This window comes from Ambystoma mexicanum, chromosome 7q (genome assembly GCF_040938575.1).
Source record: "Ambystoma mexicanum isolate Mex_15411 chromosome 7q, UKY_AmexF1_1, whole genome shotgun sequence".
NCBI lineage: Eukaryota > Metazoa > Chordata > Amphibia > Caudata > Ambystomatidae > Ambystoma > Ambystoma mexicanum.
In genome coordinates this window covers 622,038,431-622,066,381 of record NC_090941.1, presented here as the reverse complement: position 1 = coordinate 622,066,381, position 27,951 = coordinate 622,038,431, and the positions used below count along the sequence as shown (strand labels likewise).

Genomic DNA, 27,951 nt, shown 5'->3' with positions numbered 1-27,951 from the left:
ATGTCGAAAATACTATCACGTGACATACATTAGTAACAATCCCATAGCTTTTGAGTCTTCCACAAAGATTGTTTCCTTGTTCATTTGGTGGTGGTATTCTGAATCCCGTTTTATCATTCTGTGTCCCAGGAAATCCGAACAAGGAAGTTTGGAATAGTACAGTTCTTTATATTAGGGTTTGTGAAGAGGAATGACGTACGGTGTGGAGAAGCAGTGAGGAGAGTAGCCATTTTATCCTGGAACAATAGTCACTGGCAAAACTACTCTCTAGCCAGAAGGTGCACAATAAGCTACTTTAGTCCTAATTAGACCAAGGGCACCAAGAACCCAAAATCTGTCCCTTTTTTCTGGAACCCTCATTGGACATTTGTTTTATTTTTGTACCAGTATACTATTGCTGTTTTGTGTCGCAACTGTATCAGAGCCTACCCTCGGCCCATGTGACAAGAAGAGATGAAGGAGGTTTTCCTGTCGGGCTCTGCCTGTTTCACCTTTATGATTGGCATCACTGCTGGTTTAGTAGTAGTGTGGGACTAAGTAGGCGTGTTAGCCACTATTCATCCCAATGCTCCTGCAGGGCATTGGTCATTTCGTCACACAGGCACATTTGCCAATAGGTGTTTCGCGTAGTAAACTGTGATTCATCAAGATGAATATATTACATCCGCAGTGCACCTGTTTTATGCTAAGAATGGCTTAGGGCAGGAGATAATGATTTTCTGTGATCAATGTGGTTGGGTTTCAATGGCCTCCACAAAGAAATGATCAAATTTCCGGGACAGTTTGCAGCAGTCTTTTTGCTGCAGACCACACAAGCATATTGATGCATTATATCACCACCAGTTGTCTGGCATTGTTACACACCATTTGTGTATTACGATTGGCGTGCGACCCATGACTCAATGAGAACCACTAATGTACGCTGACTTTTTACAGATTTATTCATACATTTTTCCTCCATTTGCTTTTGGACTGCTGCAAGGGAAAGGATTGTGACCTCTGCACGCCCAGTGCTAGCACATTGTTGGAAAGTGTGTTGTGGGATAACAGCTACAGCATTTACAGTATGTAGCCACTCTGAGGATGTGGAGGAAGGCAGAGAGGGGGCGGACACAGAGCTGTGAGCATGCAGTGCAGCATTGATGGGTAGCGCAGGATATGAGCAGTGGAGTTACTTAGCTGAAAATATTGGGGGGGGGGCATGACATCTGAAGAAAAGGTGCCCCAGCCAAATGAATGGGGACAGAATGGTGTGCCATGAAAGTTGGGGGGGACAAACATCCCTGTCCCCCTTAAAATTACGCCCATGGATATGAGCGATCAGAGCCAAGAACTTTGGTGATGCGAATCTGTGGAATCTGGTATAGGTGGATCCATGGAAATGGATAGGGATGTGGACGGGGCAAGATCGATCTTCGGACCATTAGAGCTGTATATGCAAAAAGACGCCAGGCTGCAGGTGTAGAGAACTAGGGAATGAAGATGTAGGTTTCCCTTCCAGCTTGTTTTATTCATTTAATTTACCACCCGCTCCCCTGCAGTCTTACATTTTTTATTTATTTCCCCCCTGTTGCACTATTTTCATGATTTATTTCCCCCCATGTCTCCCCTATCCAGCCTTGCTCCCCTTCCTCCCCCGCCCAGACCAGTGCGGACAGGCCCGCGCAGTATAACGTGGCCGGAATCACCTGACTTCAGGAACTTCCCCAAGGCAGCCCTGCCCGTAACGGCCAGAGGCAAAGGACAGCTCCCCTCAGGGAAGCTCCATTCCATGTTTTCCCATGTTCACTCATGGACGACCGTCGGAACACCCTACAGCAACAACTAAGTTAAGATGCCATGGCGGTGAACATAGACATTACATCTTATTTTAACCCTGTGTAGATCACCTGCTGCAACCCCTAGATAGACCGATAGATGTGCTGTGTGTTGTACCTATCTAGTTCCTGATTAAGTAATGTGCATAACCTAGCTGTATTTTTGGGTACAAACTGTGTCACACTTAGATGGATTGCTGGGGGTAGGAACTGTGATACACTTAGATGGATTGTTTGTGGGTAGGAACTGTGTCACACTTAGATGGATTGTTGGGAATAAGGACTGCGATACACTTAGGAGGATTGTTGGGGTAGGAACTGTGATACACTTCGATGGATTGTTGTGGGTAGCAATTGTGTCACACTTAGATGGATTATTGGGGTGAGGAAATGCATTACACGTAGATGGAATGTTGGGGTAGGCACTGTGTCACAGTTAGATGGACTATTGGGGGTCAGAAATGTGTTGCACTTATATGGATTGTTGGGGGTAGGAAATGTGTCACACTTAGATGGATTGTGGGGGGTTGGAACTGTGATTCACTTAGATGGACTGTTGGGGTAGGAACTGTGATACACTTAGATGGATTGCTGGGGGTAGGAACTGTGATACACTTAGATGGACTGTTGGGGTAGGAAATGTGATACACTTAGCTGGATTGTTGAGGGTAGGAACTGTGTCACACTTAGATGGATTGTTGGGGGTTAGAACTGTGATACACTTAGATGGATTGCTGTGGGTAGGAACTGTGTCACACTTAGATGGATTGTTGGGAATAAGGACTGCAATACACTTAGGAGGATTGTTGGGGTAGGAACTGCGATACACTTCAATGGATTGTTGTGGGTAGCAATTGTGTCATACTTAGATGGATTATTGGGGTGAGGAAATGCATTACACTTAGATGGATTGTTGGGGTAGGCACTGTGTCACAGTTAGATGGACTGTTGGGGGTCAGAAATGTGTTGCACTTATATGGATTGTTGGGGGTAGGAAATGTGTCACACTTAGATGGATTGTGGGGGGTTGGAACTGTAATTCACTTAGATGGACTGTTGGGGTAGGAACTGTGATACGCTTAGCTGGATTGTTGGGGGTAGGAACTGTGTCACACTTAGATGGATTGTTGGGGGTAGGAAATGTGTCACAGTTGCATTGTTGGTGGTAGGAACTGTGATACACTTAGCCGGAATGTTGGGGGTAGGAACTGTGATACACTTAGACAGATTGTTAGGGTTAGGAAACGTGTTACACTTAGATGAATTTTAGGGGTAGGAAATGTGCTACACTTAGGTGGAACTTTAGGGGTGGGAAATGTGCCACATTTGAATGGAATTTTGGGGGTTGGGAAATATGTTACACTTATATGTATTTTGGAGGTAAGTAGCTGTATTTTGGGGGTAGGAAATGCACCACACTTAGATTAATTCTGGAGTGGGAAATGTGCCGCATTTGAATGTAATTTTGGGGGTTGGGAAATATGTTACACCTAAATGGAATTTAGGGGTAAGAAAGTGTTGCACTTAGCTGTATTTCGGGCTTAGGAAATTTGCTACACTTAGATGGGTTTTGGGGGTGGGAAATATGCTGCATTTGAATGGAATGTTGGGGGCTGGGAAATGTGTTGCACCTAGATGAATGTTGGGGGAAACAAATATGTTGCACTTAGCTGTATTTTGGGGTAGGAACTGTGCTACACCTTAGATGGAAGCAATTGGTTATAAGAGGAGGATAAATAAATAAATAGTTGCATTTCATCATATGGAGGTTGGCAAAGTGTCCAACTCTATTGCATATGAGGGCGAGCATTGCCGCCGCACCTAGACATTTAAGGTGGGAACTTGATTTCATTAGAAGGACCTAGGGATTGGCCACCCTCTCATAACTCCAGTGGCCGAAATGCACACACGGATAATAGTACCTCGCAATTTCCCATACTTCGGACTTTGCTCCCTCCAAGAGCGTTCAATCACTAGGGCGTTGGGACCATAATTATGGTGAAAGGCACTAGAATGAATGAATGAATGAATGAATGAATGAATGAATGAATGAATGAATGAATGAATGAATGAGAGGAGCATGGCCTAAGTTTGACAGGACAACGCCTGACTGATCTCTAGTGCAGGGAGTACAGTGCCGCATCCAAGGAGTGTCAAGAGGCCAGCAGTATACAGGAAACTTCCAGCTTCATGGCAATGTCAGGTAGAGGAAAAATGACAGTATTTTTTAAAAATATTGATTAGAAAATTGATTTTGAAGCGTGACTAATCAAGCCGTCTGGTTCAATAACCCCTGGTCACATTGGCTGGAGCTACCCCTGCTGTTTATTGCTGTAATATACTGCAATCTTAACGGGCATGACCTCATATAGGCGTGTGCTGCATCAGGAGCATGAGGTCGTTTGCCTGAGACAAGCTCTGTGGAGCCTGCAAGGGATTTGCTGTCACACGACTCTGAAACAAGACCCACAGTATGAAACCCTGGACAAATAAAAACTGCAGTAGCAAGTGTGCGGTGTTAAAGGCCGGATACATTTTTCAACCAGCCATGAAGGCACATAATCATTATCTTTCGAGTTGTGGAACACATGACTGCATGACGGTAGTAGAGCTGAGTAAGCAACAGTAAAATGGATGCCAGATGGCTCCCAGATTCATATGGCAGAGTCTGGTATGAATGTGATGGCAACCAACCTTGCCTATCATTCGGTGTCTTTATGTAATAAACAGTTCCCAGGTACAGTGACTGCTGGACATGGTCATAGGCAGAGCTTTAAGTGGGCCGGTACCGGGCCCTGGCAGTCTCCAAAAAGTGGGGCGGAGCCAGGGCCCTACTGGGGACCCCCGGTCCCACCACATCATGGCGGGACACATTATGCGGCCACAGTCGCAAAGGGAGATGAGCCCACCATTGAGCCAGGCAACCTGACAGAAGTGCCAGGGGGCCACCACTGTAACTTCATTTGGTGAACCCCTTGCACGAGGGGTTACCAGAGGAGGCTACTGTCCTTTTGTTTCCCCTCCCCAGGTCAATGAGGCATCTTTAACCCTCTGTGAACCTGGGGACTGTGTGACACATTTTGAGGTTTATGAAAGATGGCATGAAAAGTACACAATTCAAGCCATCTTTTATAAAGCTTTGTAAAAGATGGATTGAAATGTGTACTTTTGAAGCCATCTTTTATAAACCTCAAAATAGGTTACATATTTCTGTTTAAAAAAGAAGGCTTGAAAAGTGCACACACCATAGTAAGGCACGCAAACAAATATATAAATGTAAGCATATATATATTTATTTGTGCACCTTGCTATGGTTTGCGTACTACGGAAGAATCTTTTATAAACATAGAAATATGCAACATATTTCTATATTTATAAAAGATGGCTAGCAAAGTACACAAACTATAGTGCACTAGGCCCAAATTGCGAGACGAGGGTAATCTCCAGCCATGCCTGAGCTTCCATGAGGACAGCCCACACCACCAACCGCCACAGCGTCTATTGTTTTAACAGGGTTGCACAGATGTTCGAGAGGAATAAGCCCTACATTGCCATGATCACAGGCCGGCGCCTGGTGTGCATGTTATCTCACACTGGTCAAAGCATGACCCGGACCATCCCCGGGCGACCACGAGTTATAGCCCAAATAACGGACTAAAACTTAAGATCCCTGAATTCCATGGCACCAGGTGCCCTTTGACCACCAACCCCAAAGTAAAAAGTACTGAAATGTTCAAAAGGGGACGGACGGGACACATCGTTGAGCAACAATCGTGTGATTTGTATTGCGAGGTGCTGGGAGTGATAAAACGAGGGTGGAGTCCTTGGAGCTGGATGGCACAGAAGGGAGGGAGTGAAATGTGTGTGTGAAGGTTAGAGTGCCCCAGAACCTCCTTTGTTTCTGTTTAAATGCCTGCCAGGTGCACAGTATAGTGATGTAGTTGCTGTATGTTAGGAGCATAGATCATTTGTTCTTTGACCTTCGATGTGAAAAGAAGATGATCACTTCAGCACCCACGTGACGGAAGACGGACAGATTGGGCTGGAACCAATGGCCTCAGATCTCTTATGGTTGGCCGCTGATACCTCTTTCACCACCCATTCGGGAAGCTACAACATGTTCAAAACAGATCCAGGATATAGACCAGCTCATTAGCATGCATTTACCAAAGTAAAATGTGCCTGCACACAGAAACCTCTGTCAGCAGGAAATGGGTGAGTGGAGGGCAATAACCAGTATGCAGATTCTATATCTGTCTCTGTCATCAGTGACCCAGGTCTCCCAGGTTTGCAACTGCATCGTTGACTTATGCAGATGACGCACAGCACGGCTATCCAAAGAGCTCTTACAAACAGGCTTGGCTCCACAATGCTTTTGGTAGTTTCCCGCGCCAATGTAGGTGAATAAGGGATCGCTCTCCCCACAAGTTCTTAGCCTTTTTTTAATGTTTTTTGGCAGCCTATAGTATATGCTTTCACTTTTTGCATTTTGCAGAAAGAGCTCACCGCTCATTGTGTTGACTACCATTAGGTGACAATTTTTGGGGTTACCTCATTAATACATGAAGCTACGTTTCCTTATTTCCTAACATGCCTTATGCTATTTTTTAATTTTCACTTTTATTTTTCTCAGACTTCCACTTGCTGGTGTTTTTGGAAGGTGGTTTTAAACATTGACATCACAGGCCAGGTAGGGTTTCTTTAACTTTTCATTTATTATCATCTTTCTCTCACTAAATTGTTTATTGTCTGTAATCACTCGAAGTGTCATCTTTGTTTCTTCTTTTCATTTTTTTAGAGACATTGGGCTTCATTAAGAGTAGGGCGGTAAGGGATACCGGGCACCGGTAAGGAGACCGGTGCCGGTAATCCCTTAACGCCCTACTACGAGGCCCCTTAGCGGGTCCCTTCCTTAACGCCTGGTCTGACCAGGTGTTAATGACAGGACCTGTTAAGGGAACTGGGAGCAAATAACGGGCTTGGCATACGCCGGCCCGTTATTTGCGCCCTCCCCATTCCCATTCAGCCCTTGGGGGGCTCAAATGGGAATGGGGAATGGTTTGGTAAATGGGGACTTACCGGTCCCTCCAAGGTCAGAATGGACCGGTAAGTCCCCATTGTACCAAACCGGAGTCGGTACCGGTATGGGAGGCAGTCATGGCGCTAATAGCGCTATGACTACCACCATATTCAGAATGAGGGCCATTGTCCTAATGAAGGACCCTGCGTGGCCTGAAATGCATTGACCTTTATATTGTCTGGCTGATTGTTACAAATATATTTCCACCATAATATCTTATCATATTGTTCATTCTACCAATGACTTTTCTGATAATCTAGCCTTGGAATGGATCTCTAATTGCAGCGCAGCCATCATTGTGAAAATACATTCACAGTCTTTTATTTAGAGCAGTGGATATGCCCACCGTACCTCTTGTGGACTAGGCCCAGGGGAAAGCATATCGAAAGGGCCAGCGATGAGTTCCTTCTCTATCATGGCTACCACTGTGAGTAGGTCCATCTCAAAAGGATTTCTCATTCCAGGTCCTCATCCACGCCGCCTGCTGGGATGTAGAACTCATCAGAAGAACCCAAAAGATGAAACCAGGCCACCTCATCCTTGGGGTATAGAGATAACAAACAGACAATACTTCCAGTAGTATAGTTACACAGAGGGCAACAAACCATGTTCCTCCCTGGATGTCCCCCCTTATTTGAAGCTACTTATAAGGAGACTTTGGAGGGGTCCTTTCTCTGCTGGCCTTGATAGCCCTCTTTCCCAGGCTCACCATCCTCTGCCTATCACCCGCTCTTGATCACTCCTATTTTTGACCCTACTTCTCTTCAGTTCACTAAACACGCTTCTATTCAGGTGCCGGGACAGGCTGCACTAGAAGAACACTTTTGAAAAGGCATGCATTGTCACTCTTAGGTCACATCTTTTGGTTGATTGGCCAACATACTACTAATGACTTACCTGGGTTCAAGCAAGAGGTAAGGGGGTTTACTCACGTCCCCCAGTTGTCCCTGTCATTTTCTTCAGCTCGCTTTAGAATGTTGAGCAAACAGCTTATACGACACCAATACCTTCAGATACTTAGAAGCCTAGCATCCGACTCATCAATGTCTTTTCCACTCTGGGCTACTTTAGTTGGACGCCCCCATCGTTCACCCCACTGGGTGTTTCTACCTGTGCTAGTTAGGTGAAAGAAATCCACAGATCCATCCTCGAAGATGTATCCTATGTTCTCTAGAAAGGTGCCAGTGCGCCTTGCATTGTTTGTACGGCACAGCTGCTTCCTCTGCCTGCAGTGGTAGTACACCCATACCACGTGACTTATCTTGTTATAATTTCTCTGTTGTTGCCTGATATCCACATCCTGTGAAGCCCGATTGCTTGTCACTGTGGTAGGTGCCCCGTGGATTGCTGTTTGTCTCAACAACTGGTGTTTCTGTTCTCCAGTACTTGCTGTCTGTGCCCCTTCTGATGCTGGTGCCGACCCCCTTACAGTCATTCTAGGGAGATCAGGGGAAGAGATACTGTAGCTAGCCACTGATGGGGCTGATAGGTGGAATGGGTGAGCCTATAGGCTGTCTGGATATTGATAGTTGGGTGGGCACACTACCACGAAACCCAATGTTGGCTACATGATAATGGAACACATAACCCTAGCAAGGGGCTTGGTGGTCACGACCCCTGGTGGCACTGTGACAGGTGGTGCAGTTCTCAGGGGTGCCAATGGGAATGGCAGTGGTGTCACCAATGGGGCTAACATGAGGCAGTTGTAAATGTGGTTGTAATAGTAAAGCTGCTAAGTTTCACTTTTTTTGTACATCTGACATTTTCGGACCCAGGTGCAGCTCTTGTACACCCACCTATGCACTCTATTGCTCCTCCTAGTTCCTCCTCCCCTGTGGTCAGAGGATAGTCTGTCTTTGTTCTTCCCTTGCCTCTCCTAACACCCAGAGTCGCGTGAGCTGCTCCACCTGCCTATCCCTGCCAGCAATTAACATGGACCACATCTTCCGGTTCAATCGTCAATCTGTGGGATGTGGGAGCTGGCAGCAGCCACTGTGGTCAGCAAGGAGCCTGTCCATGCCACAGGAGAGAACAGTGGAAGAAGTGGAGAAAGCAAACTAGTGGTATGCGGGCTGCATCCAAAAAGGGGGTAGTGGGATGGTCAGACTGAAGGCCGGGAGGGCAGGGGGGGACGTCGAGAGGGGGCAAGTGGCCTGTGGGGTGACAAGGATGACAAACTTTGGCTCAAATAGTTGAGTTTACTTACAGAAATCACACATTGCATAATAAAGCCACATGACAACATGTAACTCCTTATAGCAACATGTTAAGCCAAAAGAACATAATTGTGGCTTCCATTTCCACATCCTGAAGGATAAATTAAAAATCCCAGAATGCAAGATAATGCCAACCTGAAAAATCTAGTTAACCCCACTTGACTTTCAGTCATTTAAGACATGTAGTAAAAGAAGTGTAATAAAGATGGATTTGGGGATTCTTTGTTACAAACTTCCAGCACGTTATTTATGGTGTTGAAAACATTTGATTAGTGACCTAAAGAAACGTTATTGTTTTGCATATCAAGATAGTAGACATCATGGATATAACCATCTCTTTAAATGGGCGCTTTGTATTGGTTACTTTAACTATCACAGATGTGCAAGGTACTCTGTTTTGGGAGCTCTTTGAGTTGGAAAGGTTCCATCATGTATCATGCCACCGATAAAAGAAATGTGTTTGCAACCTGAGCACCTTAACGAGCTGCAGCACCACGGACGCTGTGTGTGTGTCGGCCCAGCTGTGACTTGGGAAACTGTCAGAGCTTGAAGGTCCGCCTGAGCCGATTCTAGATCTGGCTTAGGAGAAAGAACAAAGCGTCAAGGACGCGTTTCTTGAGCCTTTGAACTAAAGGTACGCACTGTAAAAATTAAAAGAACTGGCGGTACGGCGTACCAATTAAGCAATCGGCCCTGAGCAGGGGGGCATTACCACTTCAGGTAATGCACTGGGACCATAGTTACAGGCCTGAGCGAAGAGAGGGCCTTAACGAAGACCCCAGGGCATTACCTCAAGTGGTAATGCCCCCCATGCGAGGGACCTATTGCTATTAGTACCCCGGCCCATAAAACCAGGGTACTAAAAGTATTTTTTTCTCTTCAGAACAGAAAAAAAATGCAAAAGACTGGTCAGCGGTGTAGGGAGAAATAAGTCTGTTTTACTTTTCCATGGTGGCCATTGAACACAATAGAAAAAAATAAACCAAAAAAATGGCCACCATGGAAACGTGAGAAGAGACGGCATGTACTCCCTTCTCTCTTTCCATGGTGCCCATTAAAAAAAGTAAACAAAAACAATGACAGCCATGGAAAGGACAGAAGGGACTATGTGTAGTCCCTTCTTTCTTTCCATGATGCCTTGTAGCAGATCGGGAGCGGACGCGCTGAGGACAGAAGGGTTCCCAGAGCATCCGCTCCCGAAATGGACTTGACCGAAGGTAAGTGGGGATGGGGGCAGGGAGGGAATTCTGTGTTTGGAGGAGGGTGGAATGGAGGGGGGAAATGGGACACCACTTATCTCATTCCCTGGTGAGGGAAGATGACGGCCTCCAGCCGTGAGGCTGCTCGGAGTGGGGCGATTACTGCTGTTAATGCCCCCATTCCGAGCCTCCGCATTGGCTGGGAGGTGTTACCCGCACAAAACAAATTTTTATGAAGAATAGTTTATAACAATTTATTGCACGATCAGAGGCGTTGCTAGGGGGGGACAAGGGGGCTATAGCCCCATGTGTTTTGGTTGTAGCCCCGGATAGGATCTCAGGAGCTACAACCAAAAGGCTAGCTAGCCCCCAGTCCCGACATTCCTGACATTAGCGTAGCCCCGGGTCTTTTCCAGACCTAGAAACGCCCCTGTGCACGATGCTTCCGGTGTATTGAAAAGCCAAGTAAAGGGTACTATCGCCACCATATTGCATCCATGTACATAACAATATTTTTGTCAAATGTTCTAATAAATGAAAGGAAAGAAAGGTAATTTAGTGCATCACTAAACATGGAAAAACACATTTCAATACGTAGCCATTTCCTATTGGTCAGAGTGACCAGGCGTAAACCTGCACAGCGCCTCGAGCTTTAATGGGTATCAGTGCAGATCTGATCACTTTTACCAGAATGTATGGAATATGTTTCAGATCCTCCAGGGTACATCTCCTGATGAAGATTTTGTTTTATTTGAATCCACTCATTATTACCGGGAAAATATTGTCACCCTGAATTTTGACCAGATCGTTCAAGAAACCCTCAGCTGAACACTGCCAATGGCTCAGCAAATTTCAGGTTACATTTTGCCCACTGATTTATGAGAAGCACCACCAAATGGCAGTGTTCGGGGGATGGAGTATATAAAGGGGCAAAAGACCCTCTTTTTTGTGTACGGGGGTCTGACTCTGGAGGGTAAATGAGGAACATCAGAGTAAAGAATCGAGTCAACGGTTACCCATTTCATAGACGCACAGGAGGTGCACCTGTACTACAGTGAGGATAGCTTACGCATATGCTAGTCCAAGGATCACAAGAGGGGAAAACTGTGTCGTAAAACAAAGTTTAATAGGTGACTCAACAATTAAAACTTAGGCAATTTGCCTAAACAATATACATATTCTAGAAATTCAAAGAAACCAAGTCAAATAATGGTGGGTTAGTAACAACCAAGTGCAAAATCCATGTACTGCTTTGTCGATACAATGATTGCGTGCTGCTACCGTTCTCGTGATTGTGGATCATTGCGGTTCATACGACTGTAAGGTGCGTCAGGCCGCTGCTTTACCTACGCTTTTGCAGCCCAATGGAATGCAATGCTTTTATTTTGCTTTCCATTCACCTATAGGAAACATAGCTTTTGCAGCCCAATGGAATGCAATGCTTTTATTTTGCTTTCCATTCACCTATAGGAAACATAGCTTTTGCAGCCCAATGGAATGTAATGCTTTTATTCTGCTTTCCATTCACCTATAGGAAACAGCTTTTGCAGCCCAATGGAATGCAATGCTTTTATTCTGCTTTCCATTCACCTATAGGAAACATAGCTTTTGCAGCCCAATGGAATGCAATGCTTTTATTCTGCTTTCCATTCACCCATAGGAAACATAGCTTTTGCAGCCCAATGGAATGCAATGCTTTTATTTTGCTTTCCATTCACCCATAGGAAATATAGCTTTTGCAGCCCAATGGAATGCAATGCTTTTATTTTGCTTTCCATTCACCTGTAGGAAACATAGCTTTTGCAGCCCAATGGAATGCAATGCTTTTATTTTGCTTTCCATTCACCTATAGGAAACATAGCTTTTGCAGCCCAATGGAATGCAATGCTTTTATTTTGCTTATGCTTTTATTTTGCTTTCCATTCACCTATAGGAAACATAGCTTTTGCAGCCCAATGGAATGCAATGCTTTTATTTTGCTTTCCATTCCCCTATAGGAAACATAGCTTTTGCAGCCCAATGGAATGCAATTTTGCTTTCCATTCACCTATAGGAGAAACATATACCACGTATAGTCTTATTAAAGAGGGATCAGGCAAGGCGACAGCGGGCTGTGAAGGAAGTATGCTGTGTCGATAAAAGAGGACGCAATGGACATCTGCTGGGGAGGAAGTGGTGATGTTGCAATAGATACTCCCGCACTGAGCAATTCAAAGTCAAACCCGAGACACAGCGGGTGGAACCTAGCAAGCCTGGCAGCCAGCGAGAGCACTTAACAAGGTGATCGCGAGCACACAGTAAATGTACAGCATGTACTCCTATGAATCATGTACACACATCAGATGCATTGGGCTGCAGCCACTCACACCAGGCGGTGTATTCAACGTGATGTCATAGTTAGAGGCAGGGGCACTGTGCAAAGGTTGCTCTGCACATTACCATTGACATTTCAGAACATTGTGTTTCACTTCTGACCTTAATACTAATGTGATCTTCCTTCTTGGACCTGTGCCTCTATTTAGAAGGCATTCCCAAGTCGTTGGTGCAGAAACACATCTCTATCTGCAACAACTAAATACCATTAAAAGAATGAACCGTTCAGTAAAATAAATAATTGAAGAAATAAAAAAAGGGTGTCTTTAATGAAGAGCCAGGGACCCAGTGGATCCGCATCTGGCGTGATCTCTCGGTTCACTACAGGTTTTTTGTGACCCACTGGGCACCAGCTCATGGATATGTCTTAGCAGGGTTATTTGCCAATGGCTTGGTATGTACGATGTTTTCCCTGAATCACACAACCTTTAGAAAAGCATTGAAGACCGTCCAGGTGGGCAGCACTTTCCTTGCTTCAGTTAATGGTATCCGTGCCTGTGCAGATGCAAAAAGTAGATAAGATCATTTCCAAAATTCAATACCTGCCCGGCAGCAAATCCTGATGTCGCAGTGCAAACCCCCCTCCCCCGTCCCCCTTCAGATCGAAACTATACAACCCCAGTACACAAATAGCACCCTATTCCTTAAGGCAGACACAATCTTTAACGCATCTCGGCTTTAAATGAGTCAGCTGCAGGCTGTAAGTAGCAGGGTCGTTGGGCGGGGAGGGGAGGACTGGCTAGCATGTAATATGCGGAGGCAGACACCGTCAGACACGGGAGGTGTCTGCTAGTATCCTGTAATGACAAGTCCACGTGTGTCCAGAGAGCCACCGCAGAGATCCACGGCCACACATGTCCAGCTGGAACCTTAGCTTTCAGCAGCCTACATACCATGGTCTGGCTGGCAGGGGAGTTGCTAGGTCTGGAAAAGACCCGGGGCTAGGCTAATGTCGGAACTGTTGGGACTGGGGGCTAGCTAGACTTTTGACTGTAGCTCCTGAGATTCTATCCGGGGCTACAACCAAAAGATCAGGGGCTATAGCCCCCTTAGCCCCCCCCTAGCAACGCCCCTGCTGGCTGGCCACTCGGGCACAGTCGCAGTTCTCCTGTTCACGGTATGGGCAATGCTCGTCGCTTTAAGACCACTCTGGGGCTGTGATGTGTGCGGTATAAAAGACACATAACTAACAGCGGGACTCATCACTCATAAAACGTACTTTTCTCAGCCACAGTTCGGTGGGTGGCACCACAGGCCACAACACACAACGTCCTAATGTTTGCTCATAGGGAGGCCTTAAAGACAGCACCCAGGCTTTACAAAATGCCAATCAATCTGTACACGACTATCATGGAGGGAGGTTACTGTAGAGGACACGAGGCGTAATAACTATGACCTGATTGCCAGAGGGAACTGAGAGACCTATTAGGGCCCTTTGCCTTTATATATCCATGTATCTTTGGATCCATTGAAGGCCAGAGAACCACACAAAGCCCATCCAGGATATTCTCTCCCTATTCCAACTGCTTTATGGTGTTGGCATGATAAACTTAACGTAGTGCAGAACTTGAGAGCCCGCGTCTAAGTGAATGGCAACCTCAAAAACACGTGTAAAATTACCTCAGGACACCATTTTAATAATAGTGTTGATGTTAAGAACGGCAAAGAATAATGTTAGTAAATTAAATTACTGTGATCCATTATGACCGTCACTTAGTGGTCGTGTCTTGACTTAGCGTTATCAGGCATGTAGTGGGGCTCAATTTGATCAGATCACAGCACATGCCTTCCATGAGATGCAGACAGCGTACTCTTGACCTGATCAGCCATGTAACCCAAGCTAATTTACATAGAGGCTGCCGGGGTAGTGTCAGCGCACACACTGCAGTAATTACTAAGCCCTGTGTGGGGAGATCACCCCAGAGTTCTAGTGTCACACCCTCAAAGGGAAATGTTTCCAAAGAAGCGTTGCTTTGAACCGTGATGGTTGAGTTCCATGCTTTTGTTTGTATGAGTTTCACATTTAAAAGTTCTCTAACACTTTCTTTAAGGCTTTACTAATGTATATATGTCTAAAAATAGCACCTGTGTGGATCGGTTGTAGCCGGCCACTGTGCACTGGCACACACATTGTATATCATAACCGAAAAGGGGACGGAACTTCTGAGACTGACAATCCAGAAACGATTTTCTGGGTGAATTGTCATTCTGGGGTAATCGAAGAGACGTCCCCCCATGTGCATGTCAGGCAAAAATTAGCTGTGGAATTCATATCCAGGCTGTACGAGCCTCTATAACCCTCCCGCTAGTCGTCCATTTGCCGCTTGAGGAGAGCAGGAAGCGGAAGGAGATCCAGTGGGAGACACGGTAGGATGCATGTGTCTGTCTATTCTGACTTCCTAACTCAGAAGAGGCCGTGCACAAGGTAATGAGGGCCAGTGGGTGCCATGTCTCCATCTTTCTGAGGCTCCTTCACGTGAGGAATGGGAGGTGGACAGAAGCCCTACCTATCCTGTGGTCTGAAAGCTGATTTCCTGACTCAGAAGAGCAAGCGACCAACGCCATTCAGGTCATTGGGCATCATCTTGCCACCCCCTGAGGACTCTCCTAGGGCTCGGTCCACCTCTTGCTGAGGGGAGTGGTGGCGGTAAGACAGAAAGCCAGCACAGGAGCATTGTGTGCCTACCTCTCCTGAGATCATTTCTCAGAAGAGCCAGAGCCCACAACATTAGGAAAAGTTGGTGTCTTGTGTCCATTCCTCTATGGATTCTCCTGGTCGCTGTCCACCTCTTACTGTGAGGAGGAGAGGTGAGCAGGGTCCCTTAGTGGAAGAGGAGTACAGCGTATTTACCATCCTTTAGCTTTAGAGGTTGACTTCTTGAGCCGTTTCCCCCTGCCATAAGGCCCATTAGACGCCACAACCATGTCCCTTTGCTACGTCTCCAGTTTCTCCATCTGCCGATTCAGAGTAGAGGCAAGCAGTGGTCAAGGCACAGTAACTCCAAAGCAGCTGACACGACTAACATGTCCACACTCTTGCCACAACCATTCTCAGCATCCATTGCTCTTGTCCTCTACTCACACAGTGGTGGGGTCCCTGAGAACAGTTTATTTATAGCACTACTGTATAGCATCCTTTTTCTGATTTGTAGGTCAAAGGTCAAAAGTTAAGTGCGGAAGCAGCAACTTATTGAATTCCTCTCCAACTTGGATCAACTGTTGAGCGCTAGCATTCCCAATTGCCCGGGAAGCATAAACTTCATCCAAAGACAATGTGCTCATCCGTGCAGGCAGTGTAACCTGGCGTGCAGCACATATTGGCATCATTATGATTAGCAAAGAGTTCCGCTCCCCTTGCATAATACCAACAACTCACCAGGGTGTGCACTTTGATACAATCGGAGAGATGACTCTATATGCCTCTGCTCAGAGGATGCCCTTTTGTAGGGAGGCCCTAAAGGACCTTAAAGCTATACAGACAGCATGCCTCACATGATATAATATTGTATTTATGTATGTTATTTGTATGGCTGGATGCGTGTTGCAACTGATGAGACTATCAGAGTGAAGATTGGCTTCACCCAGCAAAAACAAAAACAAAAAAATGGCTATAACACCCAGCAATATTTGCCATGCAGCATTCAACAGATGGATCTGAGGCTGGTGGCGTTAAATATAGCCTTCAGTGGAGAGATACCCCAGAATATGAACTTGCTAGCGAAACAGCTAGAACGGTATTCAACAGCAGGCAGAAGACAGCACTGTAGTAAGGACACGGCAGACTGTTATCGCTTGGAACAACCACACACGGTACCTCAGATCCCGCAATCCGCCCTCCAAGAGCCATGCTGCAGAGATGTTTAGAGATGCATAGCATTCCCCCTGCTCTTCAAGCTTTGGTTCATTTTTTAAAAGATATACTCATGACCTTCATCTTTAGTCACCTGCCATTAGACGAGCACTCGCGCGAGACACAGCAAATACCGGTCAACAGGTTCACTCGAAAGAAGCTGTCGTCACAGACAGCAAACCTAACGTAGAACACCGAACACGCTTAAACTAAGCGAGTTCTACACGTAGGCCAAGATTCTAATCTGGAGGAAGAAAAATGCACGGGCGTAAAATGCTCACCCCTTCCACTGCATGTCTCCACGATGCTGGGGAGGGCGAGCACAGATGGAAAGCCACACAGAGCAAAGCTGCTGAGGGGCGGTGTGTAAATTGGTTGCATCCGTAAAGTGTGGTTCTTGAAGGATGATTAGAGACGGGGATCTGTGCTGGTCAATGACCTGTGATCCCTTGCCAGGAGGAAACGCCTGTTTGAGGCACTCAAAACCTCCATCCAGCTTTTTTGAAATTGTGCTTATGTACCTTTACATTTGTCAAAACGATGGACAAGGTGCAAGGGCGAGGAATATTCACAACCTTTATATGTATTAGCATCTCGATAACAGCCTACACCAATCCCTGTGGAGCACTTGATTCTAAAAGAGGGCTGGAGACCCTCTTTGGACAGATAATCTGAAGACTTCCCTTGAAGCATGAGGAAGAACTCATCCTTGGACCCTGGTGGAAGGTATGGAAGGCACAGTCTGCCTTCAGCTTCCGCCAGTGAAGGAAGGATTGGAACATACAAAGAGGGAAGCAAGATCCCTCCACTTAATCTCTCCCAGGGAACAGAGGGAGAAAATAACTAAAAAGACCCTCCAGTCGCTTCAGAACCAGTACCCAGCCAGCACACAGTGTGCCCTGCTAGGCTCTGCAGCAAGCTTCCTGGACAGGGAGTGCACAAAGGTCTCTGAACCTGAAACCAAGAACAAGGCAGCTCCTGCAACACACTCCATTAGCTCTGGACCGTCTGCCTTAAAGGACAATGCAAGCCCATTGAAGAGGCAGGGAGAAGTGCAACAACAAGCACCTGCCGCCGTCCACCTAGAGCCAGTCAAGTTCCTCGAACCACAACGGCCTCCAAGGATGAACGCCACCAAGCTTAGAGCTACCACTGTCAAGCCACAGTCGCTGAAGGAATTAGAGATGTCTTGACCAGCCACTTAGAACCACCGATCAGCACTGGGACAACGATTCCTGACTCTGTGTCCCCGTCAAGTCCAGCCTGTAGCGATTCACCAAGCTCCGCTCACTGAACCTTCTTGCCGCCTGATACCACTGGCTCCTGAACAACTATAGCAAAAGGTATATTTTGGTTTTGACCCCCTGGCCCTTCCCAGAATGTCCATAGAGAACTGTTAAGACCCTTTCTCCCTTTTTGCTGAAGCCAAGAAGCCTTAAAAAAATATTGTGGTTATTAACTATACCAACTACCTTCCTGTCAGTATCCAGAGTGCATCTCATTTCCTGCTTAGAAACGGTCTGTTCTCTGCATTCCTTTACAGGTTGGGTTGTATTTAGTAGTGTTATTAGATTGTCTGTTGTGACAATAATAAAGTAGAAATGTTTATACAACCTTGACTGGAAGCTCCTTTCATTATTGGGTAATAATTGCATTTTCACTGTGTTGCAAATAACCAACGATCCACCACCTTTAGAGGAAATACGCCTGCCGTCCGTCCATGTTACCCAAATTGGACACAGAGTTGTATAATTTTAATTGTATGCTTGTTTAATACCATTTGTTTGGATCCATTCTGGTGTATTAGAGGTGTGGGGCTGATTGATGGTTTAGAAACCGATGTTCGCCCCTGGACCACTAGTACCCCGGAATTTGATCAGTCACAAACTCAGTGGCAGAGTTAAAACAAATATATATTATAGTGAAGGAACAAATGAGTGAAATAATGTGCACAAGCCCAAGCAGGACCATTGAGGGCATGACTCTATGGGAGAGCTAAAGTGGGAAATTTCCATCAAGTATTGCTTGGGGGAAGCGCCAGATGGAGGACAACACAGAGAAGAAGGCTCACTCCATCCTACACTTCAGGAAGGTCCTGAAGGCCCCACTCTTCAAAGAACATTTCACCAATCAACCCTGTTTCTCCCTATCTGGAGTTTTCCCCTCATCTTCCCACCCATCCTCGCTCCACTGCAGCCTACTTGTAACCACTAGTGTGTATCCCCTTCGTACAGCGCTCCATTGCTTACTGGGTAGGATCTTGCTTTATACATCCAATATACACATGCACACAAAAGGTTGGAGGTGAAAAAGACAACTATAGAGGATACTGAAACCAGGGGGACATTCCAGCACCCTCAGGTGCCACAGGGAACCATCCAAGTAGGCATGGGAACTACATTAGAGAACACAACCCTGGGTGGAGTACCAGGTAGAGACTGTGATATCCCCTTGATGGCCACCTTGGCCCAGCCACTTGATGACAATTCTTCAGCGAGTGAGCCTCCCTGGAAAACATAATTGGAAGGTGTATATGCAGTCACAGATGCAGACAGAGCGGTCCTTCCTGGGTAGATTGGAGGCCCTAGACACTGGGAATTCACATGCAAATACCCACCCATAACTGAAGTGGAGAGGAAACATAGACAATTCTTACTATAATAAAAGACAGTATTGTACTCCTGGAACAGGAACGAGGTGGTATCAAATTCTCTGCTCCACCTTTCAAGGAGAATGCCCTGAAAAGTCCTGGTTCGGATCAAGCCACTAACACCTGTAAACTGCAAGTAACAAGCCCTAAACAAACCACTGAACACACGGTGGATAAATCCCCCCATATGGAAAGGCAATCACACCCTTTGGCAATCTCAACACACGTTTATATGCATCTTCCATGCCATTGCTGCATCAAGGTCAATCCACTGTCAAGTCATCGACCCAGTATGCATGCATTCTAGCAGATCCATCCAGACAGAATGAACCTTAAGAAGGGCTTCTCCAAATGCAAACGAAACGACCCCTCTAAAAATGAGGAGACAAGATGGAGGAAATTCTCCTACTCTCAACGTGCCCAAAATGTCCAAACTAGAACCATGGGAGACCTGGTTTAATAAAATGTTTTTATTCAAAACCTTCCACCAATCACTTTTTTGGTCATAGTTTATCTCCCTATGTGGGAGAGGGTATGTCCAGATGTGGGTCCCTTGCTCACTGCGCCATAGGGAGCAAAGCTGCACCTCACTGAGGAGGCCCAACAAGGCTGAAACATATCTGGGGTTGCTTGAGTTTCTGTGCAGAGGGGACCTGGCCTAGCAATTCAGTCTGGGCTCCTCCCACTGGTGGCAGTACTTGACTGATTTGCATAAGGCTGGTCCAATTTTGCAATGGTGCAGACGGGCTACAAAAACGGTGGTGTGTAACGTTGTCCAGAGCATTGCCAGTGGTTCCGATTTTTTTCAAAACCTTCCACCCATCACTTTTTTGGTTTAGATAAAACGCTGGGCTGACTTGCAGCAAAACATTGCCCATGTTGATATAAAAGGACCTGAGAATGGTTAAGAGTCGCCATTAGAGAATCAAATGAATACTGCAAGTGCATCATTATCGGATCTGGCCATGGCCATTTCCCGGCCTTTTTAGGCATCTCCATACAATGAAGAGACAATTTACCTACACTACGTCACTGCGCCCTACATTGAGCAGGGCAGTGGTTAACTTTAAACTTTCCATTGAAAGCATGCACTGTGTCAAAGTTACTTCCTAGCTCCCACCACCCCCAAACCGCGTGCCGTAGGTTGTTTTAGAATGCTTTCTTTGTCTCGCGACCATTTTGTGAATCGTGGCCTCAATGCAGTGTACCCCATTATCGCTGTCTTCACGCAAATCTTTTGACCTTTTAGGCATTATGTTGTGGAGATTCTAGAAAATCATATTTTTGCAGCACTTTAAGGTTATTCTTGTGTTTGTATCGTAAGTGATGACAATTCTGCAGGGCTTGGTTTTATTGCTGTTAATAGGCGGTGGTTTACTGTCCCATGTTAAGAGATGTTTCCTTTTCTGAATGTTTTTAGTAGAATTTAGCCGTACCTGTGTTTTTGCTCCGCATGAAAGACCAAATCCAAAAGTGCATACTGAACTCAAACACACTGGTACACATATGAATTTCTTCAATGGACTTATTAAGCAGGAAAATGATTGTCCTGATTTAGATCTCTGGTAAAATTCCACTGCACTGGAGCAAAATAATGCCAGCCCAATATTTGACCAAATAAACGCTGTCCAACAAGCAGGTGAAGGCAGACCACTAATCTATGCAAAGGCCCAGTTGGCTAGTTGCATCAGAGTTCTGAGGGCTCGCCCCCTGCAGATGTAGGCCTGCATCACTGCTGTGACAACCCTCTTACCCATTCCCCAATCATTCTGAGGTTTGATTAAACCCAGACACCCATTGTATGCTACTAAACGCCAGGGTCACAAAAAAAAAAAACTGTCTGGGAATTTTCCCGTCTCTCCGTCAGGGACGTCATTTGGGGGACACCAGGGGTCGCATCTGGACCTCTGAGGTCTCCCTTGCTACCACTGTGGTCTCCGTTGCTACCACTAAAAAAATGATTTCAATGGAAGTGCAGGGCTGTGGTCAGTGCCATGTGGCTCTTTGTTTCTGGGGTGGCTGGCTTTCTTGTTCAAGCATCTTAAAAAAACAGGGGGTTCCACAAGTGTAACACTTTGAGCAGTGACCCTAAATAAGAAAGAATAGGAATAACAAATGGTCTTTCTTGAATTCTATACAGCTATCAGTTTATAAATGAGTACCAACGTAGGTTGGGTGATATTGTTTGTATATTTGTTCTATAGAAAACACTTAAGCATAAGTGCTATATAATAACACATCATTATCATTACATATGTTGATTCATTCTTATATGAAATATATATCACATTACAGTGATATTTTATTAACCATATGCATCCTAGTGTACTTAGGAACAATGCTATGTGATGCCACTTCCTGTTTTGGCAAGGAGTGAAAGGTTGTGTTCCATCGCTTCCCGCAATGTCACTTCAGGGTGGGGTCAAATGACATCACTTCCGGAGATGTCATCAGAGGTCAGGGGTCATGTTATGTCACTTCTGCTACCCATAGAATTTTGGTGAAATGATGTCCCTGGTCTCCGGGTATGTCGGAGAGAATGTTTGAAGGTTCTAGAAGGAGCTGCAAGAAGACTATGCGCAGAGCTGCCACTGGGAGTTATGACCACCCCTAACAAGAGCTAAGCATTCTGGGAAATATTCTTACGTCCTTCTCTCCTAATCAATGAGCCCTCAACCGCAACTAACAAGCAAGGCTTCCAGTACCATGCATCCTTGGTAAAACCATGCTCTCATTACTAGCCAAGGCCTGTGCTTACCAAACCATGGACAGCGGCAATCAACTGCAGGGATCTTCAACAACCTATCTAAGAACTTCTTTCTGCCCTTCTCAGGAAACTAACGAGTCTGCACTAAACTAAAGGCCTCACTACAGCCTCTGCGGGACAGTGGATGCAAAATACCACCTGTGTTAGCAACCACAGTAGCGGGTCAGAATGTACTCTACTGTTCAATTACAAAATGTACAGTCATGGTTTGAGCCCCTTCTGTACAGAATCAATTTCCACCTTCACAATGAGCATACAAACAGGTAGAAAAAAATATTCTGAATGGCATTTCTGAAATACTGCCAGCGGTATTTCAGGAAATCTGCTGCCGTAGCCACTGGCAAAATGGTATTCTTGTAATAAGGTGGATTTTGCTAATTACCACCAGAGGTAATAGTAATTACTGCCAAATGCAATGCGCCCAAAAATCCACTCAAACTGTAATGAGGACCTAAATCTCCATTGCCAGTGTAGAGAGGCAGATGTACACATCATCTATAGAGCCCGCCCCCTCACCTCCTTTATATTGGAAGAACAGCAAGAAGACAATGTGCAAAACACCTGATATCAACCCAATACTGCATCGAAGGTATGAGAGATGTTATGTGCTCAGACAACCATATTGAATGTACCCTCGAACTGACATGGTAGAAGGAAGTCTGCAGACACCACTGAACAAAGAGTTATAAGTGAAGTCTGACAAGTGTAAATGACGCCATGAAGAGAAGACGCGACGACACACTGAAACCATATACAAATATTTAAAGAAAGAAGATGTGACTAAAGTGACAAAGTGAACAAATACAGTGCAAATACAAAGAAATCATATATACTGAGAAGATAAGTGTGAAGAGATGCTATAGATGTATATACGCAGAAAAGCAAGGTAGATAAGACATATAGAAGCTTGCTTAAATGAAGAAAATACAACAGGTAAAGAAGCCATGATGAAAAAATGGACGTCGGCTTCGTATAACAGTAAGTGAGAAGCCTGAAGGAGAAAACTCAAGGCTGCAGGATTTGTAGGCAATGGAATACAAATTTGTGCAAGAACAAAAAATATTTGTTTGGCTCAGAATCAAGGATGCTGCAGCAAGAGGCAACTGCAAGGCTTGAAAGGAGTCGAACAGGATAAGCCATGCATGCAGGACATATTTCTCTTAGATTAAGGAAAGGAGTGAACATTTGTGAGTGCCAAGTATGTATAATTAAAGACATGGAAAGCACATGCAAGACGGAGCAACCAAGTCTCCAGAGGGTGAGGAGAGCAATAGCACCTAATATTATTGAATCAAATAGCACTAAATAGAAGGGCAGGATGGACACACTCATGGTTTCTTCACATGTGGTGCAAGACCAGAAAACAATTCCTATTCATAAAGATTCAGACAAATATAGCAATGTACCTTCACTCCTTTTAAAGTTCTGAGGAAGAGAACAGCCAGCAAGGTCAACTACAAAGAAGAAGCCTCGATTTAGGGCCTAACTGATGAGAGATGGTAGGCTAATTGGCCAAGTTGGCAGTTGTCTGACGTTGTTCTCTGCACCTGGGTCTCGTTTTGTTTACATGCTGCTGACGAGCCGAATGTCCAAGGTTGGAAGAGAGTGCCAACCAATCATGAGGGCCTATGTAATGCTGGACTATACATTGTTGCAGAAGCCAATCCGCTGCTGTTATTGTGCTATTATCTGTACTATACATAGTTAGAGGCCTATCTGGCAGCTAAGGGGCAGCCAATGACCTAAATGAACTATAGGTATATATGTTCCCTTAACCAATCCCTCCACCCGATATGTTTTTACTGTTTGCCAAGTAGGATGACGTCATAGCAGACATACATTGAGGTATAAGCCTTTTGTGTAATTGAAATGCTTTGAGAGTGTGTGAGCTACAATCTGTTTGTTTGCCAGGTTTGCCCACTTTATTGAGATGATAATAAAGTAGTCTTTTGCCAGATTCTTTGAGTCTGTCCAGTTATTTGGGCCTGAGATCAGTGTTTGTGGTAATACCATCTGGGAATTGGAACGCTCCAGGTGCTACTGCACACCAACCTCGCCGGGTGAGCCAAAATCCTTCAGAAGGCAAGCTTCTTCCAACTCCAACATGTAATCATATCATCTCACATAGAGAGCATGTGAGATGACATGATTAGACACAAAACTAGAGGGGCATCATGAACAACAAACTGCTACGGTCCGCACGCCCCTAAGGGGCCTCGTTCTGGCTTCAGGGTAAACGGTGCCTGGGTAAAGTAATTAAACAGTTATTTCACTATCCTTTTGTTTTAGGAGCCAGGCCCTGTTTATTGTGTTGTACCAGTCCAGCCAGCACATCTTAGAGCCTAAATGTATCCATTTTGCCTGTGTCCTGGCACAGAACAACATTTAACATCCAAGTTACTTGCCTCTTGCACTCTTCAATCTCTGGGAGCTCTGAGTGAAATAGCTGAGATGACTCTTTTGGGCTGGGCTGTCTGGCCCGATGCCTAAGCTCTCGGGCAAAGGCCAGTGTGTCGCCACTGTCTGGACCACACTTGTTCAGTCTCTCTAAAGGCATGCTGGCTGCAGCTGCCTGGTAGGTAATGCGCAGGGCTGCTTAAAGTGTGGGGTCCGATGATAGACCTAAATAAACCCACCCCATTTTTGCACACACCACTTGACAGGATGATGCTTGAAGGAGCCTGTGGGCAGTGGACACTGCACACCACAGCCGCACTACAACAATGAGCTTGGGTGTAATTTAGGATTCGGACACCGATGACCAGGGCTCAGGCTAAAGCAGCTCTTGGTAATTACAATGTTGTGGTGTAAGCTGTTGCAGGCAAACAATACTTGTACACAAGCATTTACAATGCCAACAGCGTGGGCTTGTGTTAGGCATGGGAAAAGTATTTGCCAGAAACTGCTTTTATGGTATTAACTGGCCATTGATGGTAGCAGGTGCAAACTGGTGTGATTACCTGGGCATCTAATAGCAGTGCCTGGCAAATGCTTAATACATGTACACATGCCAAAATTGTTGCCTTTGCCATGACTTCTTTTTAACAGGACTTCAATGAAGGACATGGATAATGCTTATACATCGAGTGGCTGAAGGCATATCTTGTTAAGACCTTTTTATTACACCAGTAGCAAGTTTACATCTCCAATAAGTAATTAACTCTCAGAACACTGCTTTGAAAAAGAAAAACTGGCAACCACTTTGAGTGCAATGTTTCATGGTAAGGCTTGATTAAAGCAAGATCAAAGACGTCCCCTGAGGTGGTGTTTTGGGCGGGGAGGTGCAGGAACTGGGTGGGAATGGCCATAGGGATTAGCATGGTCACGGCCAATAAATGCGTGGGCAAATAACTGAACAACACCTACAAAGCTTTGTGTCCCTCCTTATACGGCATTTCTCCTGATCTGTACTCTAATGCAATCATTTTGTCTTATTGGTGGCAGTAAAGCCCCACCTAATAGCCCAAACTAAAAACCAGAGGCATGCAACACCTGACTTTATTCCACAATTCTTTATCATTTCATGATACATTGCTACCAAACCTACACAGAACATGTATTATTTGGTGGATGGAATCTCACCTACAATCGGAGACTCCAATACCATGCTGCTTCAAGGTGTCCCAAGCACACCAGATAATGGGCCTCAAAAGGGGTTGGGCTGTACCCCTTAAATGTGGCGGTAATGCTATTGCCGCCGCATTTAGGGGTCTGCCCAATCATGAGTATGGTCCTAACTGGATGCATTCACCTCCAGCCCTGTGCTGGAGTTGAATGCGTCGGCGGTGAGGGCATTTTCGGCCAATGGGGAATGGAGAGTTACCGCCTTACCACTACTCGTGATCCGGAGGAAATTGCGCCGGATTGAGTAGCAGTAACACAAATTGTGTTGGGCGGTATCCCAGTGCAATTACTGCTGTCATACTGCCCAACATATAAGCACTACAGACAAAGAGGTTTTGACACCCATTTTGAAGTACCTGTCGTGTTCGCCATTTTTTGTTATCCATGTTTGCACAGGGAGCCACAAGCAACGCTGCCTAAGTCACTTTTAGGAGTAGCAAAGAGCCTTTAATCAGGCCCTTTGAGAAAATTCAATCAAATTGATCCCACAATCAGTTGTGCAAAGAAAAGCATGTTTTGTTATTGATGCATGTTTAAAGGATAATACGTTATGGAGTAAAGTCAGGTTTTGCATGCCTGGTTTTTAGTTTTGACTCTTAGATGGTGCGTTAGCGCCAACTATAAGCTGAAACTATAGTGTTGCAGCACAGATAGGTTGGAGATGGGATGTGAGGAACACACAGCATGTGGGTGCTGTTTGGCTTATTACCCAGCCCTTGATGGCTCATGGCCGTACTCACCTCTATAACCATTCCCATCTGCTAACCCCCCCAAAAAAAGAAAAACACCCTCTTGGGATCTATTTGAGCTATCTATCTCACGCTATAAAATACTTAAAGGGCCAGCCAGTGTTATTTCTAAACTGTCCTCTGAAAGTTCCAAGCTATATGGTTTATAGTGATTACATCAAATGCCAAAGCATCGAATGCCTTAACATGTGAAAAAAAAGCCATGAAAAAAAAGCATTGAATGCATTTTTTCCCATTTTTTTTTAATGGGGGGGTCCACCCAACCCCCATTTTTGTTCCCCTTATAACCCATTGTAATTTAAATAAAACCTTTACCTTTGAAAAAAATGCATTCAATGCTTTTTTTTATGCATTTTTTTCGATGCTTTTGGCATTCAATGTTTTGTATTCGATGCAATGACTGGATACCAGCCATATGGCAGTTGTAAATGAACTCCTGGGGCGAAGATGTCTTAACCAGTAGTGCCTCAGCCACTTGATTTATGAGAAACATGCGTTCTCGCTTTTGAACCTTACATTGAAGTCCTATTCAAAACAAGTATTGACAAAGCCAACAGTTTTTGTTTGTACATGGGTATTAGGTAGGCTTTCCCCAAGCACTGATATCATATCTACGGGTACTCAGAACATCCATGTTCCAGCTGTTGCCATTTTATTAACAGACAGTACCGAGTATGGGATCTTGCAGCGGGATCCCGATGCGAGCGCTGGTGAGGGGGTGCAGCAGGGTGTGAACACTGCCCCTGCAAGCCTTGACCACACCGAGAAGGGAAAAGGTACATTCAGCCAGCCCGGGTGCCGTCATATGCAGATGCAGTGCGCGCGCCCTGGCAACATGATGGTCAAGAGTTGTGGCCCGCACCCATAACTGCCTCTGAAAAAGTTGCTTTTTGACTCAGGAAGCGAGTGTGGGAGTGAGTGGGTGTTAGGATTGATGCTTGGGTTAAATGAATGGAGTGAATCATTCAGCTTGGGTTAACTTCTTTACTAAGTTGACACAGAAGGTAAGTACAAATGGATTAATTAAGTCAAGTATATAACAGGGAGAGACATCCACCGGCCCCCTCATCATCCAAGTCCAGGCCCCAACCGGGCGGTTGGAAACGAGTCAGGATGCCGCTCAGGCGTGGCAGGTCAGCCACTCTCACAACCACTGACCAACGGTCCCTATTGGAACCTAGATGATAACGTTCCAGGCTCTGACGTCATACGCGTCAGACACATTACCACACTACAAGCCCAGCAGCACTCCTAGCCACACAGGGCAAGGAGCGCACTAGTCCCTATATGATGGAGCATACTCGCATGTTTATAAAATGCAGAAGCCATGGCACATTGCAAAAAAAAGTCTTGAGAGGAACGAAGCGTTGTGCAATTTCACTGCAGACTGTACCCGCGGTGTGCACATTATCCTTCACAGCAAATCATGTATCAGAAGAAACGTGTGTGCTCTATGCATCACATTCGTGCGAGTTGAATAGAATGTGTGCCATTGAGAACCATCTGTAAGACCGTCCCAATGACACTTCAGTTAAATGAAAGGGCTATTATTTCTATTAATACGATCATCTTCGTCGCCGCCACAACCATTGTTCCATTATCATAGTCACCACAGTTACTCCTTCC

At 45.4% G+C, this 27,951-nt stretch overlaps 1 protein-coding gene across 2 annotated transcripts in view; it reads right to left on the bottom strand.

The window, feature by feature from the left end:
- The window catches only part of STARD13 (StAR related lipid transfer domain containing 13), a 634,151-nt gene that overhangs the window by 293,339 nt on the left and 312,861 nt on the right, over positions 1-27,951 (bottom strand). The gene's annotated exons all lie outside the window — the stretch shown is intronic.